Raw genomic sequence first — 20142 nt, 5'->3', positions numbered from 1 at the left:
AAATCTTTTGAAACAGACCTGCGATGAGCGTTATGATATATGCTTCTATAAAAGCCAGTCTGTGTGAAGGTCCATTAACATCCAAATTCCCTTAAAGATCTACACCTTCAACAGCTACACCTTTAACCTGCTTTATAAAGACCAGCTGCTGTTACCAAAAATGTGCATTTGTGAAAGAGCTCAGCAATGACATTGCAAAGCATTGAAGCATTGCAAATGACATAAATGCGTCTACATACACCAAACAACCTTTATATTTGTACATATATTAATATATCTCAGCACTTTTTACTAAATTGCAAAGCATAGGGGGTTGCATTGTTCACCATCTCATAAAGGAGTCTTGAGGAGTCATGATTCATTACATCACACAGTTTCTATGGTTTAAAAATATTATTTTTAGACCCTAAAAATATGAGAAAATGAATAGAATACAAAAGCAAGAGCACTGAAAAGTGGATAGTCAGTCAGTGTTATGCCCTATAGGGGAATAATTGATATAAGGAAAAGAAAAATCTGTGGCCAGACAACCGCGACCAGACAGGCTACCTCAGAGTGCATTGCCACACAGATGCCAGACACATAGCTACGATCCTTCTTATCTACCTCAGACATCACATGACATCGGATTCATCAGTCAAATGGCCTGCTGATTTGTCCAATAAGTGCTTTGAACAGATAAGCTGGAGGAAAATGACACAGTTACCATTACTTCTGCTTGTTCTGAGTCACTATACTTTATTGTTCAATAGTTTAAGTTTATACTACTTGGCTGATGAATGCTTTATTCTGATTGGCTGAGAAATGTTTCACGGGTGTTGATTATTTTTTTTCTGCACACCTAACCAGTGAAATGTCTTAAAGTAACCACCAGAGCAATGTTTGCGATAACTGTGGTATAAGCGGTATAATTGACTCCGGTCCTTTGAATTATGACCCGCAGTGTAATGGCACACCGCGACCTTGGGGGTCCATTATTTTCGAATAATTCAACGGCCCGTGGTCAATTATTCCGCTTATATCACGGGTACCACAAACATTGCTCTGGTACCTAATTTTAAGACATTTGACAGGCTAGATGTGCGGTTTACAAAAAAATAATCAACACTCATGGAACATTTCTCAGCCAATCAGAGTAAAGCATTGAATAAGCATGTGGTATAATTGAAAATAATCCACACCCACATTAATGTTTTGGCTTTTGTATGAATATTTCAGCCTTAAGAATATCTACATTAAAAAAAAATGACATTTAGAAGATACAAGGATTCAAACTTACAGGGGTGGTTTCCCAGACAGGGTTTATCCTAGTCCCAGGGCTCTATCATACACCCGGTGCAATGCGGCGCAATGCAGCGCAATGTGCGATGCAAGGGTCTTTTGCTAGTTTCAATCCTGCGCAATTATCATGTTCACGTTTAGCGCCACGTTGTTTAAATAGCAAATGCATTTGCGCCCAATTTTGCAGCCATGGGTGTTCTGGTCTGAGAACGAGGTGTGTTCAGGCGCATTGTTGGCGCATTGCTATTTTGAGGCAACTAAAATAGACTAAACCATTGACCAACAAAAACCTGGTCTAAGATCTAAAGTCAATGGCGCAATATGTTTTTGTTATTTAATGAGCGCGTTAGTAATATGCGCCTATAAACGGGACGACAACGCGCATTAGTTATCACATGTATTCGCAGCAGCACATAAACATTTTTAAATATGAAAAATCAAAGGATTAAAATATAACAGATTATTTTTGAGTCTCTTGGACATAAATGAGGACTGATAACAAGACGTTAGAAGGCGTAAAAACTGCATCACCTGTAGCCTGGTAAGTAATTAAAGGTTTTGCTTTAAACAAATGCAAATATTGCATCTATTTTTAAATGTTTTTTTTAAATGCTATCTGACGGATTTATTGTATATGATGACTTTGTACCTGTGGATATGATGAGATGAGAACCGTTTTTATGTAATGCTTTTCAAAACACTCATGCCGCTGTCCGAGTGCCGAAACGTTTCGGCTCTCCACACGTTTGTAAATTCTTTACCTCCTGTTTTTACAAATAAAGTATTTTTGGAGTACAAACCTTTTCTTGCATATTTGTAAATTATTAATTTAGATTAAACTGATCATGTATGCTATCCATACATTTACAGCAATTAAATGCCTACTTATTTTTCTTCCATGACTGAAAGAAAATGACTTTTAAAGGTATTAATACCAAAAAACAACAGTTTCAAAACAAATGAAAACAACACAATTTTTTATATCCATCTTAAACTGGTGATCTTCTTCCTACGCTTAGTTTTTTAGTTTACAAATTCCGCCATCTAAACGGGGAATCGGCATGGCGCCAGCACAACTGGCTTTTAAAGGGGATGAGAGCTGAGACTCTCATTGGTTTATTGCACATTACGTCCCAAACACACCCATTACTCATTACAAATATAGAAACAACCCTTTTAGGACGTGCGCTTGGCGCACAAACCATTTTTCACGTTGTTAAATTAGCAAAAGTGGATTCGGACACACTCGTTTAGACCGTGCGCTGTGCGCTTTAGATCGTAAAAATAGAGCCCCCAGACTGAAATGCATGTTTGAGCTGCCTTAACTTGCAATGACCTATCCTAACATACTATATATTCAGGGCCCTATAAAATCCGTTTTATCTTTTCCCAAAATTCCGTTTTATTTTTTCCCAAATTCTGTTTTGTCCGTTTTAATTTATGCAAATTCCCCTTTTTTCTGTTTAAATTTTTGGCAATTATTTTTTTTACCCTTTACTATTATTTTAGTCATAAAAAGAGTGTGCCTTTAATGTTAATGATTAAAATGGACACAAATACAATAGGAATTGCCTTAAATTTATTAAGGTGACACTTTTTCACATTCCCTGTTTGCAGTAGGGCTGCTCGATTATGGGGAAAGCGGTATAACACGATTACTACACACTTTACTTAATTCAATTCATTGTTTAGTGTTGTTTCAGAAGGCTACGCGTGTCAAAGCAGTGGTGCCTTCAGAAGTGCCTTAAACACATCAGTCCAGTGGAACGCGATCCATATTTTAAACACGATCGCTTGAAATGCATATAACTCTACAAACATTCACAGGATTACTGATCTGACTTCGGACAGCTGAGCGCACAGCTCTCTGCAAGTGAGAGCGAAAGAGAGACAGAGAGCGCCCCCACAATGCAGATGATTATATTTTAAACGCAAGGAATAGTTTGCCTTAGCTCGCTTGAAACGCATAAAACTGAACAAATACATGAGGAAATGTGTTCGGACTTCGGCCAGATGCAAGAGCGCGTGCACAGGAGAGAGGTGCAGTGAGAAAGACGTGGATGAGAGAGAGTGCATGTATTTTTGCGCTCCGAGTCAACAGAATGTTGACAAAACATACAAATTAACAGTTCTCCGGTCACATAAAAGTCATGTGGGAACTGCTCGGAGTCGTGGAGAGCCGCTTCGCCATGGTTTCGGTGTGTGACTGAAATGATGGGAGGGGGCGTGTCGCCCAGATTTGCTTCCCAGGTCTGCATTTATCACAGACATATGTTCTTCTCCCACACAAAACAGAATTTAATTCAAAATATGTAAAATTCCGAGAAATTACACGTTAACATTAGATTCTGTGTTAATTTGCGAATTCCGCGATTCCGTCCGCGATTCCGTGATCGCAGAAATTATAGGGCCCTGTATATCAGTGCCACTGTTTGGTTTCAAGAAGTTTTTTGTAAGGTATGTTTGTAAAAACCACTTAAATGTCCTAATATATTGATTGACAATTTTAAACCATCATTCAGCACTTCGTCTTCTCATCAGATTCCAGGCTGTGAGGTAAACTAAACACTATTGGCCATTTTAAAAGAGGGAGGAGACGCTCGATATGTTTTGCCGTAACTTCCTTTTTTAGTGGAAATAACATCAATGCATCGAACAAAGCTGCGCATTTCACTTCGGTGAGTCTTTAACCATGAGGGAATAAAGAATGTGTGTTTCATTTCAATTACGCTTTAAATCGTTGACTCGGCAGAGCAGACAGCCACTCTGAAAACTAAATTCTCCCTGTACTCACACAGTCAGAACATGCAAGGAGAAACCTCCAAACAGCTGGGGACCACAGAGCTGCATCTCATGCAGAAATTGCATCTCCCCCTTCGCTGGCAATCAAACTGCAGTCTGCCACTCTAATGAGAAAGCAATCAATATTACATAGCAATCTATTGACCTGTGGATTGTTCAAAACTGCCAAAGATGCAATTTTCTTTGCAACGGTCCTGTACCTTGTCAACATGTTAGCGTGCCGACCACCATCTTCGGCGTCTTTGTAAACAACGAATTAGGTAGATGCTGAGGGCCAAATCTATTAGTCGTGGCAACATTTTCCAGCAAATATTGCAAAGACAGCCTTTGATCTCTGCAGCTAATGCCGAGGGCTGTGCGATGCGTTAGGAAGCCATTGTTGCTTTATTCTGTAGCTGGTGATATTTTGCTATCACGTCCTGTTTCTATTTATACAGAGCAACACTGAGCTGAAAAAGCAGTCCCAGGTGAGTTTATGATAGCCTCTCGCTTTTAGCACAATCCTCATAGCCGTAAATTAGGCAAACACAGTTTAATGTGTAGCTCCTAATGGCCATAGCGACAAACCCTTTTTTTCCCATACCCCAGACTCTGAATTCCTGGCAATGGGCATTTGGCTGGAAAACAAGAGAGAACATCCAGAGATAGTTATTATTTCATTGTTTTGTACGCAGACTGCGTGTTAATTTGATGCAAAGCACAGCAAATGTTAAGGAGGATGTTAAGAGCCGTCGTAAGGCACAAACAGCCTGAAGTAATGATCTACCAGGGGGAAACTTTTCATGCCAATAGGGGAAAAACAGTATTTTAAGCAGGCCCGCTGGCAAGCATACAAACGTGCACACGCGTACGCATAAACCAACTTCAGATGCAATCCGAGAGAGGATTGATCTGATAGCATCCAGGTTCTGGAAGGCACATGGCCTAATGCAATCACCATAAACAAATGTTTTTCACGGCAGTTGAGCCACATATCTCAGGAGAAGTAGCAACACCTCTGCCAGACTCGAAAATCGCAAGTCATTTTCTTATTTCGCAGATATAACTCCAGTCCCCTCCGTGGACGAACCCCTATCTGTATTTGACAAGCGCTTCAAAGCCATCCGCTAAACTGTAACAACTTTTTCAAACCTGTGCGCCCATGCTTGGAATCAGAACATCTAACGCAAGCTTAAAAAGATAGGATGCCGTTTTTTGTCTGTCGGCGAAGGTAATACTTAGTGCACTATTGAGCGGTAAGATAAAGATAGCTGTCAGGCATAACAATGTGTCCTGATGCGTCCTGGGGTTTCGGGTCAGCCCAGATCCCGACGGATTCGGTCGACTCCAAGAAAATTCACAGTGTGCACATAAGCTCCTCCCTATTCCCATAAGTCTTATCTCTTTAAGTTCTTAAACGGAACGCTTGTCTGTCACTTTCTTGGCAGAGAAAGGAGGAGCAAAATGCAAAAAGAGGACACAAACTCTTCCAAAATGGATTAAGGAGTTCACAGGAATGGGGCTAATGGAGGAAAGAATGGAGTAGTCATTGTATGTGTGTTTATGTGTGGGTTCGCTCTGACAGTATATGATGGGAAAAATGGTTGAACTGGTTGATTGATGCTGGTAAATGGTAATATCCATCTGTATGTTTACAAGTAATTATACGGTGCCAAAACTGTCAGTTACTAATAAGGGTAATAAACAGATGCTAAAATATGTGCAGTAGCAGACAGACAAACAGATGAACAGCTTTAACTGTTACATACAGTTAAATATACATCGTTACACATCTCAGAACAGTACATCTATTTATCTGTCCCTCAAGTTTTTTGTGATTCTGCTATCGTGTAACACAGCGCAAAATCAACAAAATGTTGCGTTATTTCGCGATCCTGCATAATTTATTTAATTGAAAAATGGTAGGTGAAAAAACCCACAGGGACTTAATAACTTAAAAAATTGACAGTAAAATGACAATAAATATACAAAACATTAGTATAAATCAAGACAGAAAACATTACAAAACAGGAGAAAAGTTGGCTAATTAGCATAATGTTAATGACGCGATTGTGCTTGCAGAGGTGTGTCAAATACGTATCTGGCAAACTATGCCATCAAAATGGTAGCCTACCTTTTAGGAGCTGAAGAGAAAAAAAAGAAAAGCAATCCCAAAGTAAAGGTATGTTCTGCTTTACATTGTTTAATGCCTATGCTAATTTAAAAACTTGGTCTCGCCTAGGGCCCCATAACCCCATGGGCCGGCCCTGAATACATACAATAATAGATTTATCCAACTTGACAATATCTCTGTTTTATGTATCTCTTAATTGTCACTGGGCCACAATCATAATGTATGAACTTATTTGTTTTGCTACAATATTATACCAAAGTAATGCATATGGTTTGCTTATCTAGTTGCTGTGAATATTCCGTCTGATACCTATAGGAATTCATAAGCATTTTATGTGGTTGATAATCCGCCTAAATCTCCACTGATTTCAATATAAGATCCTATTTAAACAGCCGTTTATGGGCACATTTTATTCATATAATCATATTTAAGTGAACATTTTCTAAACTCACAGTGTACACTGCAGTTTCCAGGCTTACAGAATCACAGACAGCAATATATTAATAATTCCTAAAAAATCCATGTGCATGAGTCTGGGTATCACAGATTTTGTTATGGAGATAAAAATTAGGCTCAGGGGTTTTGTGGTAGTTTTTCATTATTTTACCATGTTTTTTTCTGTTATTTCTCTATGGCATTTGAGATCAACCCTGAAGCGATGCATGACGTCAGACTGAATATTAAGCAAATACAGTAACAAGACGAAATCAAGCCCAGTAATATCGCAATGTGTATATCGCAATGGTATGCAATAACTGAATTACTTTAATACTAGAAAAAGTTACCTATAGTTTAAGGGCGATATGGTTAGCAGAGAAACTGGTGAGAAAAAGAGTAAAGCAATTTTTCCAAAAAAGAATGTGAGATCTATGTTCGTTATATAATTTTCAGTGTTCAAATATATTATAAAATCACTTTTACAAATGTAGCATTATCGTATCACATACCGCCTCATTTGGCAAGTTATCGCATACCCCCCCCCATTAATGCAGACTAAAGGTCTACACAAAAGATCAGAGGACCCGGGACCCGTACGGGTTCGGGCAGACTCGGAGAACACACACCCACATTTAAATAAAATATTTCAAAAACAGCAACAAAATTTTAGATGAACTGTCGCATACATATTTTCTATGCGTTAAAAAGTGTAATTTTTGTTGCTCCAGCCAGGCAGCTGACGCACGTGTGCTCTTGTAACGTTTCAATGGCTACCAGTCAGCTTCTGCAGTAATGCAATGACTTTACCTTGGACAATTGGCTCTTTTCTTAGAAGGCGGAACTTATTCCGCCATACCACGTGTTTTGCACTGTAGGCTACTTTGCACATTCTCCAATTTTTATTATAATATTATAAATTGACCATCTTGCTGCTATATCTAAAGAGCACAGAAATAACTAAAGCTAACGTCAGCAGCAGTGTTGGGAGTAACGCATTACAAGTAACGTGCATTACGAAATAATATTACTTTTCTGAAGTAACGGGTAAAGTAACGCATTACTTTATACATTTACACATTAATATTTCAGTTACTTTTTAAAAAAAAGTAATGCGAGTTACTTTTCAATTTAATTAATTCAATTTAAAAATAAAGTAATGCAGTGAATTAAACTGAACATATTAACGTAGAATTACACACTCTGTGCACCTGAGCGGGAACAGTTTGAGTCAGAAACGGAGATCGCAGGCCAGAGCTTGACATTTTTGCGATCATAAAAAACACCTGCAAGGCCTAAAAGAGATCAAGCCTCAGCCAAGTAAGAAAAAGTAACTTAAAAAGTAGCGTAAGTATTACTTTCCATGAAAAGTAACTAAGTAACGCAATTAGTTACTTTTTTGTAGAGTAACTTGATATTGTAATGCATTACTTTTAAAAGTAACTTTCCCCAACATTGGTCAGTAGTCATGGCACTGAACGAGCAATCGTTTTTATAATCCAAATGGGCAAACAGTCTAAATTATTATGCAAGTTGAATAATGAGTGGATTAAGCATTTCAGTCAGCAAGAGAGAGGAATGACATGAACTTTCTTGGCAAGGAGCATTGTGCATCACAATCAGGTACAAGGAGGGAGAGAGGCTATATGGATAAGACAAAAAGTAAATGTTCACTACTTGTTTATTGACTTATTAATAGCATTTAGCTGAAGACCGGGTCCAGTCGGGTCTGTGTCTGCCCGGATGGGTTCGGGTCCAGCTTTTATATAATTGACGGGTCCGCGTCGGTAGGTAGATAGTAGATGGGTCTGGGTCGGTTTAGTGTAGCACATTTACTGGTCTCTTCGGGTTTGGGTACAAATTTTTGGACCCGTGTAGACCTCTAATGCAGACCCACCCTAACAAAGCAGGGGTACAGGTGTATGAATACGCATTCATATGAAAAAGCCATCTAGTAAAATGTGTTAAAATATTAACAAATATTCTGATTAAAAAAAATTCTGATACTACATTCTTTATTACAGAATCTGCATTTTTTTATAGCACTGTTGCAAAGCATCAAAAGACAAATTAGCCTCTAGAAATCTAACACACAATTAAGAATTTGGCAGGTTTAAAATTCTGCTCACAGACATAAATGAATCAAACAATAAAGACAGCCTTAAAGATGTTTTCTACAGCTTCCAAAGCATTTCAACACCAATATCACTCGCGGCACCCAATGAGATCAAGCACATAGGGATGAAAAGCAATTAGGCATAAATGGGAACGTGGTAGAACAGAGCAGCTCGAAATGATTATTTTGTAAGCATCAGGGAGCTCCATTGACTGTCTATGATCCTGAACTAATAGAGGTGATGGACATGTAGGGCTTAACGCAGTGCTCAGTGCATAAAGGTGAGTTATCCCCAGTGTCCTGCCCACTGAATTCGGTGTCAATGGATGGATTGCAGGAGCAGTTGCTTAGGCCTGGAGATCCCTGAACCAATAAGACAGCCACTTCACAAGGTCCTGTGAGATCACGCCGCCACCAACCGGAGGCATTAGCATTCCGGCGTATGGTGGGTGGTGGGGGTGATGTAATTGAAAAGTGTGGTGCAGACTACAGATCTAGTCGTGCAGGAGTAACTGCTGCAAAGACACTTAGCAGAGTCATAGATCCATGCAAATATGAACACACAATACACAGCTCGGTTCCAAAATACTAAGCTAGCCTACAGCTACTGTCTACATGGGCAGCTTTAATGTAACCTCATCAGTGACAGATTTAAAAGGCTTTATATTAGAGTTTATAAGTCCTCGTACCACAAAATTGAGTCTATATACTTTATCCATACTTTATTGATTTTAATAAGTTGTCTTTAGCATATTGCTAAGATGGTGAATTTGTATGAATGCATACATTGTGAATCACCCCAAAATGTATGATTATTAAGAATAAAGCCCCACCCTACACAAAACATTACTGTGCCAAAAGCAGATCATGCTTAAATGTACGAATATACATCATTATACAAATTAGCCGACTTGTAAAATAGTTACGAAAGTGCCATGGGATTGTTTTGACAATGCTACCTTAGAATTTGGCTAAGGGGCCTTACAAAGCATCAAGGTAAAGTCAATTATTACTGATCTTATGTTGTATTAAAACTGTATGCAGCTCAGCAGGTTTAAAACACAACAGCTATTGCAGACAAATAAAGACCATACATACAATATACACATACAAAGTGCCTGAAGGCTGTGTATTATTTAAAAGACTTCATTGTGTGTTTGGGACTCCCCTGTTCTGTTGTCGGTGGGGAGTGGGGGGCGTGATTGGATAGAGAGATCTCTGGTCAGCATGCCTGCAATCATAATGTTGCCGCAGGCAGCACCATTCAGCCGGGACTGACACATGACTACTGTACAGCAAGAGCGAAACCCTTCCCTGTGCCACTTCCGGATCCCTGTGCTATTAATTATCCAGGGCTGATGACAGCGTGCCACCGGTCGGTTGACAGCACACTGGACAAATGGGATCGATATACAGGGACACAGTGAAAACCTCAGTTTACAGTAAAAAGGAAAAAGCTGAAAATTTTGTGGTGATTTACAGTAAGATGTTTGGAGTAAGAACATTTTACATTAAATAAAATTAAAATCGGTGCTTAACTTATCTTGCAACACGATGAGTCAATCACAGTGCGCATAGCTAACCTAATACACTCGGACATTCTCAGTTTTCATTCGTTTTTATATGTTTTTTTTCTTGTCATTTTAAGTTTAAAATGGTCAAACGATGTGCATGGGGTACATGCAACACCGACACTAGGTATCCCAAGAGGCTGGGCGACGTTGTGTATTTTTTACCCTTTCCCAAGCCACATCTCAACGTGGTTAAATTAAACAAGGATATTTACATCTGTTCTAAGCTAAGTCAACAACGTATTTGAACGTTATCTTTAACATCTCTAACGAAACGTTAGCCTAACATTAGAAAACGTTAACGTTAGCTTCTAGCTGCGTTGTACATCATGTCACTTACGTAAGCTTCATTACCGTATCTGTAAATAACCCAGATAACAAATGTTATTTGTTATTTGTAATAGCATGCTGTGCTGAATGATTCATGTAAATACTGTAGCACCAAACTAACGGAGAGGTACTCTTGGTAAAGATGATAAAAAGGCTTGTCCTGGAAACGTACCGTATTTTTTGGACTATAAGGCGTGTTTTTTTCATAACTTGGCTGGTGCTATGTCTTATAGTCAGGTGCGCCTTGTAAGTCAGTATGAATTAATTTTGACATTTATGAGGCAAGAGACAACATTACCGTCTGCAGCCGCGAGAGTCCGCCATATGCTGCTTCTGTATTTATGTAATTCAAAGGATTCAGTGATGCGGAATGACGAGTCTGCGAACTTCACGCTAGTTGGCTTGTTCAGTTAATTTAAACTACTTAACCTTCCAGGTAAGTTCTGTATGCTATGGTTTATCATTTAAATAACTGATAATATTACTTTAACGTACAGACATCTATTCAGCCTGCTGCTCTGTCTGCTATTGTTTAGTTGAATAACTTGCCTTTCAAGATTAAATGTCTGTTCTTCGGCTTGGATTTTGTGAAATAATTTTCTAAATAAATGCGACGTATAGTCCAGTTCTTTTGTCTTAATGATGCATTTTTTAATGATGCGGCTTATACTCCGGTGCGGCTTATAGTCCGGAAAATACGGTATGCAACTTTGAACTGTACACATTTAATTTGATCATGATGGCAACGAAATGCAGTTTATCGTGCTTACACTGTGACCTATAAATTTTTGCCTGTAGCTGAAGCTTTTCATCAACCTTCTCAACAATAAAATTATTTATATAACCCTCCAATGCATATTTAAGGCCCTTTTGGTGACTTTGAGATGATATATAGTCTTTCTGTCTCCAAAAATCATGAGTTGCCTCCTGTGAAATGTTTACTACTATGACAGCTGCCATAGCGACCATCACCGAATGTTGCTTGTTTGTCCGAGTGAGTGGATGGGGCGTGGCTTAGCGATAGGTCAATTGTCTTCTCACAGATCGTGGAAAGTGGCAGCGAGGGATGGTGCCTGCCTAGCAACTACATAGCAACGCCATCCCATCCATCCAAAACACCTTTGCAGGACCACACTCTTAACACAGGCAAGATCCATCTTCAATTTTTGTGAAATATAAAATCGAGTGTAAAATCTAGCCATTTTGCAATACTTTAGAGAAACGATATCTCAGCTTACAGGTTTTGAGTATCTAGGGGTTTTATATCTCCACATCAGTGGGTTTCATTTACGATGATAAAGGAATCTGCACTCACGCATAACAGCAGTAGCACATGGAGAGTAGGCCATTAAAACGCACAGGAATCAGGTCGGTCATTGACAAATAGCTTTCCGTGTGCCTATTCCTCCTTTGTGTTGGGTAGAGCGGCTGTACGCAGATCCATTACAAAGAGAGCTCAATATGCGTGCATGAAGCCTTCATCTTTCTTTCATCATCGCGGGGTAAAAACCAAAGCTCTGATTCACACACACAGAGTTTCAAAAACACTTTCAGATGTCCAGTGGTCAACATCATCCTTAAGTAACAGTTAATGGCCATATTCATTTTGGTGTCCCTGTTTCAGTTCGGTTCAGATGCAATGAAACAAACTCCCATCCAGAGCAGAGCAATCAAACCGCATAAAGAAACAGCAGGCCAAAAAAAAACATCAATTCCAAGCACTTATGTGTACTTATGCTTAAACATGCTCAGACTCTAAAGGTCATCTGACGTCGAGCTGATACGTCGGGAGGAAGAATTCCCAAGCTAAGTGGGCCATGTAATTACCATAATTTTCATAATATCACTTGTTTTTCAAAGTCAGCTTCATGAGGATCTTCAGGAAGCGTCTCTGTAAGACTTTGACAGACGTACAGTAGTCCCTCCAATCTTTTTTTACGCCCGAAAGACGAATTCGCAGTTAATAACTGATGGCTTTCTCTGTCCTCTTCTCTTTTTGTCCTCAACAGATTGTTATGATTTTCACAAGAACTGTGATGTTCAAAAAAGGCAACTATGGACGGAGAGCGAGATCAGATGACCGAGAGAGCGGACGGTTTGATCGATAAACACTGGAGAAGGGTTTGCGCACAACAGTGTTTGCACAGAGACCAGATGGAGAGAGCTGTTGAAACCTCATACGGACTGAAATCATGTTCGGAGCCACCAGGGACACATCGTGTTTATCTGCGAGGGCGGGGAGCGGCAGGGGCTTCGGCTTTCCTGGCAATCCTCGCCCATTACTGACTCGCAGAGGAACCTGTCTGCCAAGACCTTAAATGCTCCAATACATCTCAGCGATACTGTGTTCGCCATTTAATTCGAGCGTTAATCAATTGCTTTTCAGCGACAAACAAACGAGTCCGTCGATTTCACGAACACGCAACGGGGTAACAACAACTGTAATTTTGTTGAAATACCCCGTCGTGTTATTATTTTGAGAGAAAGCTTGACCAAATGCTGTGTTGTTTCATTTCTTCACGCTCTGTTAGAACTTCAATTGTTCTCTTTTTGTTGTGGCAAAAGCTGAAAATCCGATTGATTTGGGTCAATGGGCGTAATAAAGTTTTACCTTTAAGTCACCAACCGGGGTGATTCTCAATTAACAGTCAAGGGAGAAAAAAAGGCTTGCTGTTTTTGAAATGTTTTATTTTGTTTCTTCTAAAAAAAACACCCCCAGACATGTGAAAGTAAGTGTAGAGTGTTCATCTATAGCAAGTGAACCCTGTTAGCAATGCAAAAGGTCATAGGTTCGATTCCAGGAAACACACGTACTGATAAAAAATGTATACCTTGTAATGCACTGCAAGTCTTGTAATGCACTTGGATAAAGGCATCTGCCAAATGCCTTAAAGGACAGTACGAGCACAGGGCTTAGCTCACTATATTCAGTTTTAATATTCGTACTTGGCAGACTATGAGGTGTTGGCAAATCTCAGCACGGTTTGAGACACTTTCCGTTAAACAATAGCGAAACGTGAGGTTCTCATGAGACGATTCAAAGCCAAACACTTTATCAACCGTCTCTAATTAATATCAGTGCTGTCTAGGAGAAAAAAACTAGATATTTTAGAGATCCCTTTGTGATGCCGTGCACACCGCAAGCGAGACGTTCATTCCAGTCACAAACAACCAAGCTATATAAACCACAAATCACTCTATCACGCCGTAGACCGATTTGTTGACTATAACAGGAACGTTCGGGTTTTATTGTAATGCAGGCTCTTAGCGTAGATAGGGTGTTAGGAATGATTCACCGAGCCAGTGCCACAGCTTCCGCACAATCGGCTCTCGGGCTCTCCATCTTATTTATAAGAACGCTTCATGTCTCCGAATATGCAGCAGTTCACACCTGGCATTACTCCGCCTAAATGTTACACCTGAGATGGCTGTGAAACAAACTGCAAAAACTTTGTCATCCAGACAGAGAGTAAAATCTAGAAGCCGATGCCTAGTATATGATGCTGATTTTAATTTTTCATCTCATAAAATCTAACAGTTAAGGAATAAAAATTGATTCATAAAATTGCTTAAATTTAAACACAAGCCTTTCCAATCAGTGCACTTGTATCATTTAAATAAAGCATACTGAAGCATAAAGCATACCGATTAATAATGATAAATAAGTCGTAGGCTATGTATGATTGGCTAGATATACATGATGTAGCACAATTTATATGCAATGGTAATTAAATGTGCTTTATGCAGAGAAAAGCTCATGAGCGTTTAAGCGTTGTTCCAAACCTATTTGACTTTCTTTTAAATTAAATGTTATGGACTGACAGTATCAGTCACCATTTACTTACGGGGTATGGGGGAAAGCATTTCAATTTTCACTTGACTTACTGAGGGTGAGCAACCGATGACAGAATTTTCATTTCTGGTCCGCCGTCCGTTTAATTTACAGCTCTGAAAACAAACAGCGAGAAGACGTATATCTGCTAACCGTGTGAGACAGGAGAGCTCAGCTGTGCTTAGTTAATCACAGTTAGAGACGGCTCTCAGGAGAGGACATACATCTACATCCTGGTTGGTTGGAGTCTTACATTCTCGAGACAATAAAGGCAACATCTGAAGATCAAACGTCTTGAAACTGATTAAAGCGAAATGTTGGCGCAGCACAGAGCTCTTTCTCTAATGTCTCAAGACTCCGCGCCAACACACATACTTTACAATGTAAGTGGAGTGTAAGACGACTAATTAGTCCTTATTTGATTTTTATTGGCTTATAGATTAGTAAAAAATATTGAATTTGTAAAACTGACATCTATTTGTTATTACAAAGTCGTTTTCCTAAAATGTGCATGTCGAGACATGAACTTGTGATAAATTTATAGCAAAGTTTGCCAGGCATACAAAAAAATAAAGGAAACAGGCTGCACCATCTCTGATACTTGTTGTAGGCTTTCACTAAATACTGTTGCGGGTCTGTTTACACGACGAAAGCATAGTTTATCTCAAGCTCTTAAAGTTTAAAATTGCATTGTGGTTTGGAGTTAGGAGGGGATAATATTTCTATAAGATCAAACAGTCCTGAAATCGTACTACTGACAGACTCGAAGCACCAAGTATTTAGACTGTTGGCAAAAAGAGGCGATTCAAAGTGATTTCACGTGTGGACGTAATACTTCAAACTTCTTAAGAAGATGCTGCCTGAGCAATACAGGTGTTGTTGTGAAAAGACAGACAAGAAGCATGAATAATATTGTATCAATCTTTTCTCAAAGTAGGGCAGGTAAGCAAAAGTGAGTCATAAAAGTTCCTATTTCAACAACCGGCTCGAGAGACAAAAATACATAATACAACCCACATACATGCTGATCGCTGAAGATTTTTACAGGATCTCATAGGGCAAAGACGCACCGCTCACCTTTAATTTTTCCATAACGGCGTCATGAAAAACTAATTGCCTCCTAAATATATTCAGCGTTAATGTTCCGTGCACAGAGAGCAACGTCTAATGACAACCTCGGCACGCGCTGAAAAATACCCTCGAGTGGGGACGGACATCCACCTTCCCACACTGTGGTTGGCTTCACACATAATGGAATTGATCAGTCTAAGCACACATCCCGTAATTCGCCCCTGAACAAAAGGAATTAGTGCTGGAAATCTGGATTGAGGCAAAACCACCAGGTGCTCAAAGCAGGAAGAGATAAAATGCACTGAATGCACTGAAAGCTGGATCTATCGGACCCCTTGCGAGCATGAATCCCATAACTGTCTCTTTAACTTCAGGTAACGTTTGAAGAGGTTTAAATATGGAGGGCGATGACCTGCCTGTTGACAAGACCACCTGACCTCCCATACTCAGATCTGTTTCTCCCTGAGACCACCCTAAGTGACAGCATTAATTTAAAGCCTTTCTTTATTTATAATTCATGTGCTCAGGAACAACAGATCTCAAAGCTGCCACCCCGACTCTCTCGCCTTGGCACCAAAGTTTCTATAATAGCCGCTCTCAAGTCTCCATCAAGCACGCTTATTACGCAAGAACCCCCTCGGTTTATCCGGCCGTACCACAGTGAGCAAAAACTCCAGTGTTTTTATTATCTATGCACATGATCTCACAACATCACTTTGGAAACCAACAAATAGGCATAGGATGCAATTCTACAGTAGCTGCACTTTAATCATTCAGGCATCTAATCTACAGTCAACGATAAAACATGCGAGTCTTACCTATGCTGACGCTTCCCGTTGACAGCGAGAGGGAGCGCGAGAACGTGCGGGCTTGAGAGAGAGAGAGGGGCGAGTGAAGCCGACGCGGAGGAGAGGGAGAAGATAGCGACTGCCGATGTGACAGCGCGCAGCTCATTGCTCTCTCTTCACCCGGAGTGCTTGAGCTTGAGGAGGTGGTCCTTTTCACTCCCGTGACATCTGCTTCTCGCTTTAAACTCATTGGCTAAGAGGGATGATTCCTATTTAGCCAGCCCTGCTCCCTTCAAGTAACCCCCTCCCTATTCAAACAATCGCTTCTATCTCTTTTTTTCTCTCTCTCTCTTTGTGTTCTTCATGTTTATTTCATCTTAATCTCAGTTGCTTACCGTAGCTGTGGCACACACATGATGCTCACTAAAGTCTAACACCATTGTTTTAATCTGTAGGTTTGTCTTTATTGTCCACAATGGCTTAAGAGACATTCAACACTGATGTCTGAACAGAGATCATAAAGGAATCATCAAATTAAAGTACAAATGAGTTTTTACACTATGGTTTCAAAATGAGTCATTCTCCATTTCTCAGTTTTTATGCCGGAAAAACTTTTTAAAAGCCTTTTTGAAGCTGTGAGCTTTCCAAAATGATGCATTATTACATGAATTAAGAATCACTTACAGGAATATCTATAAAGCGCCAGATGCACAAGGGGTGAGAATAACATGTGAGCCATACTAGAGTATAGTGGAACTAATAGTGCAATATCTTTGGTGAGCAGTACTCCTGCATTCAGAGCTGGTTTTTGCTGGCTATTAAGTAGGCTGGCAGATATGTATATATGAAGAATTTGGTTCCAAAACGCAATAAATGCATTTTGACTAATTTCGTATAAAAACGTTTTCTATACCAAGAAAGTGACAAGATGAAAACCACTATTTTCTGTTACAAACGTTCACATAGCATCTTTAGGTTATAATAAAATTATTCAAAGATTTATTATAAAAACAGATTTTTTTCAGCAAAATGCAATAAATCTATATCAATCAATCTTGAATCAATATATAAATGTGCATTAATCTTTGTCATGTTATATTCATTTAGTTGACTAGTGGTATATACTGATTAAAAAAATAAACATTAATGGCATTAATTAAAACACTTACTTGTCATATTAAGAACACTGTCCTTGCTGGTGTCATCCTTGAGATATTGTCACTGAACTTTTTTGACAGCGATCAGCTGTAAAATGTTTTTGTCCTGCTCAATTTTCGTTGAAATAATGGAAAGTTTTTAATAAGATCCCCTGGGGTCAGTGTGTTAGCATGACAGAAGCTTAATGCTGGCATTTTTCTGTCGCCTGAGTTGGATCCGTTTTACCCCGCAACAGAAAACCACCACAGGTTTATCAATGCCATCAAAGTATTATTTTGTTTTTGTTTGTTTGTTGATCACAAAGTACATGTAGTACAAGTAGATGAGGAAAACTAGGATTCTGTGTGTATTTAATACACCACCATTGTTGTTAACAATGCATGGAATGGTGCGCTGTGATTTGTTGAGCAGATTTATTGCATTCTGCTGAGAAGGAGAACTGAGGTTTATCGCGCTTTGGGAAAAAGGTAGAAAAGATGACAGAATAACACGGCGGATATCGGATTTTGTGTAAAATTAAGAATTTACTTTTTAAAACTGACCTGATACAATACTGATTTTGGTGGAAACTCGCGTTTTAGAACCAACTGTTTTATGCATTATTGACAGAACGATCAAACAAACTGTGAATAAATAAATTTAAAGTGACCAAACAACACTGAAACAGTCAATGCCGCACATATTACTAATGATAAATACTTTTTTTGATATATTAACGCTAGGAAATTTTCAAAATGTCCTCATGGAACATGATCTATACTACGTAATATCCAAAAAATTTGACGCATAAAAGACAAATCGATAATTTTGGCCTGTACAGTTTATTGTTGGCTTTTACAATTATACACATGTGACTTACAGTATGACTGGCTTTGTCGTCCAGAGTCATATGGTGTCCAAAGTCTTGGTGTTTTCCAATAGTAAACCATGGCCCTGGTATACATGCTAGGGTTACAATATAAACACCTAGCTATCAAATTAATTGAAGCACATATTATTCTCAAAATATAATAAATTTGGTTGATAATATAACACTACAAAACAATTCTTGGCTCGGCTTGGTCTCAAAATGTTTACAGTGCAGTGTTCTGCTGTCTTTTACCAGAGCCAAGTTATTTTCTGACATTTATTTCATCATATTATTATTTATTTACTTTAATGACACAGAGCTGCCACTTAAGCACAACCATTTTCAACAAGCACACAGGGACAATATGCAATCACGCAATCCAATATGTTCAAATCAGAATGTTTTTATTTGTAAACTAGCATTAACATCGCAATACTGACATTTTATATACAGCCAAAGAACCATTTAAGAGACCACTCCAGTTTTGCTTTTGCTCTTTTATGATCATTTCTACATCTATCGTGACCTTTTCAGTCAAGTGTCTTTTCAGTCAAAGTCCAAAACTAACTTCAGGAGTGAACAAGTCACCCAACAGCAATTGTAAAGGCTGAGAGCATGCCAAGAAACATGAAAGATGTTATTTAAAATCAGTGTTATTTAATAAAATAATTACTTTTAAACTGTTCCTAAAATACATGTAAAACATTAGGACTGTGTTGTTCAAAAATAAAAATGTATTTAAGATCTGAAAACATTGCATCTTTACTGTTAGCTTGTCCTGTTACCGTTTTGGTAACACTTTACTTGAAGGGGTGTTCATAAGACTGATATGACACCTTCATAATCATGACATAACACTTGTCATGAAAATAAAGTAGGTTTTATGCAAATTTATGACAACTGTCATTAAGTGTCATTTGTTCAATTATGTCATTTTTAATGAAAAATTGACATTGTTTGAAATGTCTTTGTTATGAAAACTTGACATAAACCAATAAATTATAACTTGTCATAAACATGATATAGCAGAACAATTATTAAACTTAAAATGACTACCTAGCTTTATGAGTTAATATTACATTAAACTGTCATTGAAATATCATTTATAACAGCATCAGGAATATTTTTCTTGACCTCAATTACAGTGGTACAAATTGAACTTAAGTGTTAATGCTGTGTGAAATAATTTTAAATACCTTAACAAAATGCAACAGACACGTCAAAATATTATACTTAACTTTATCTATGCTCAATAATACATAAAAAACTTCACAGCATTTTCTTATGGCTACTATAAACAGAACTTGTTCTTCCTCACACAGAGGATTATGAAATTTTCTGACATAAAAGAAAAACTAACAAAAAAATTAATTAATTTAAGGTAATTAACTGTTTTTGCGCAATATGTTTTTTTCCACAAACTGTTTTTAGCAATATTGAACCAACGCTGCAAGGCTTAACCCATTATTGTACTGTTTTCATTTCATTTTAGGTGAATCTGTCTCCAAATGCAATAAAGCATAATTTCATCAATTTTTATTATTATTATTATTGGATGATTGATTTTATTTCTCTAACACCTAGAGAAAACATTAAAAAACATTATGAAGAATATTCATAATGCTGTTATAAAACAATTTGACAGAGTATTAATACTAAATGACATGTTAATGACAAATTCAATTTGTATCACTAGTAGGGCTGTCACGATTATGAAATTTGGCTGACGGTTTAATTATCTAATAAATTGTGTCGATTATGACGATTAATTGCCTGTTTTAGGGCTTTGACGATT

The 20142-nt window shown here is 38.4% G+C and overlaps 1 protein-coding gene across 3 annotated transcripts in view; it reads right to left on the bottom strand.

The window, feature by feature from the left end:
- Window positions 1-20142, bottom strand: part of thsd7ba (thrombospondin, type I, domain containing 7Ba) — a 346688-nt gene that overhangs the window by 251320 nt on the left and 75226 nt on the right. The window contains exon 1 of one of the 3 annotated variants that reach the window (XM_055214507.2): window positions 16370-16577. The exons of the other annotated variants lie outside the window; for them this stretch is intronic. The gene's annotated coding sequence lies outside the window, so the exon portion shown is untranslated. Of the gene's footprint in view, window positions 1-16369; window positions 16578-20142 lie in introns of those variants that run through there. 3 annotated transcript variants of the gene reach the window in all.

The sequence above is a fragment of the Misgurnus anguillicaudatus genome, chromosome 17 (genome assembly GCF_027580225.2).
Source record: "Misgurnus anguillicaudatus chromosome 17, ASM2758022v2, whole genome shotgun sequence".
NCBI lineage: Eukaryota > Metazoa > Chordata > Actinopteri > Cypriniformes > Cobitidae > Misgurnus > Misgurnus anguillicaudatus.
This window is presented reverse-complemented; position numbering and strand designations above follow the sequence as displayed.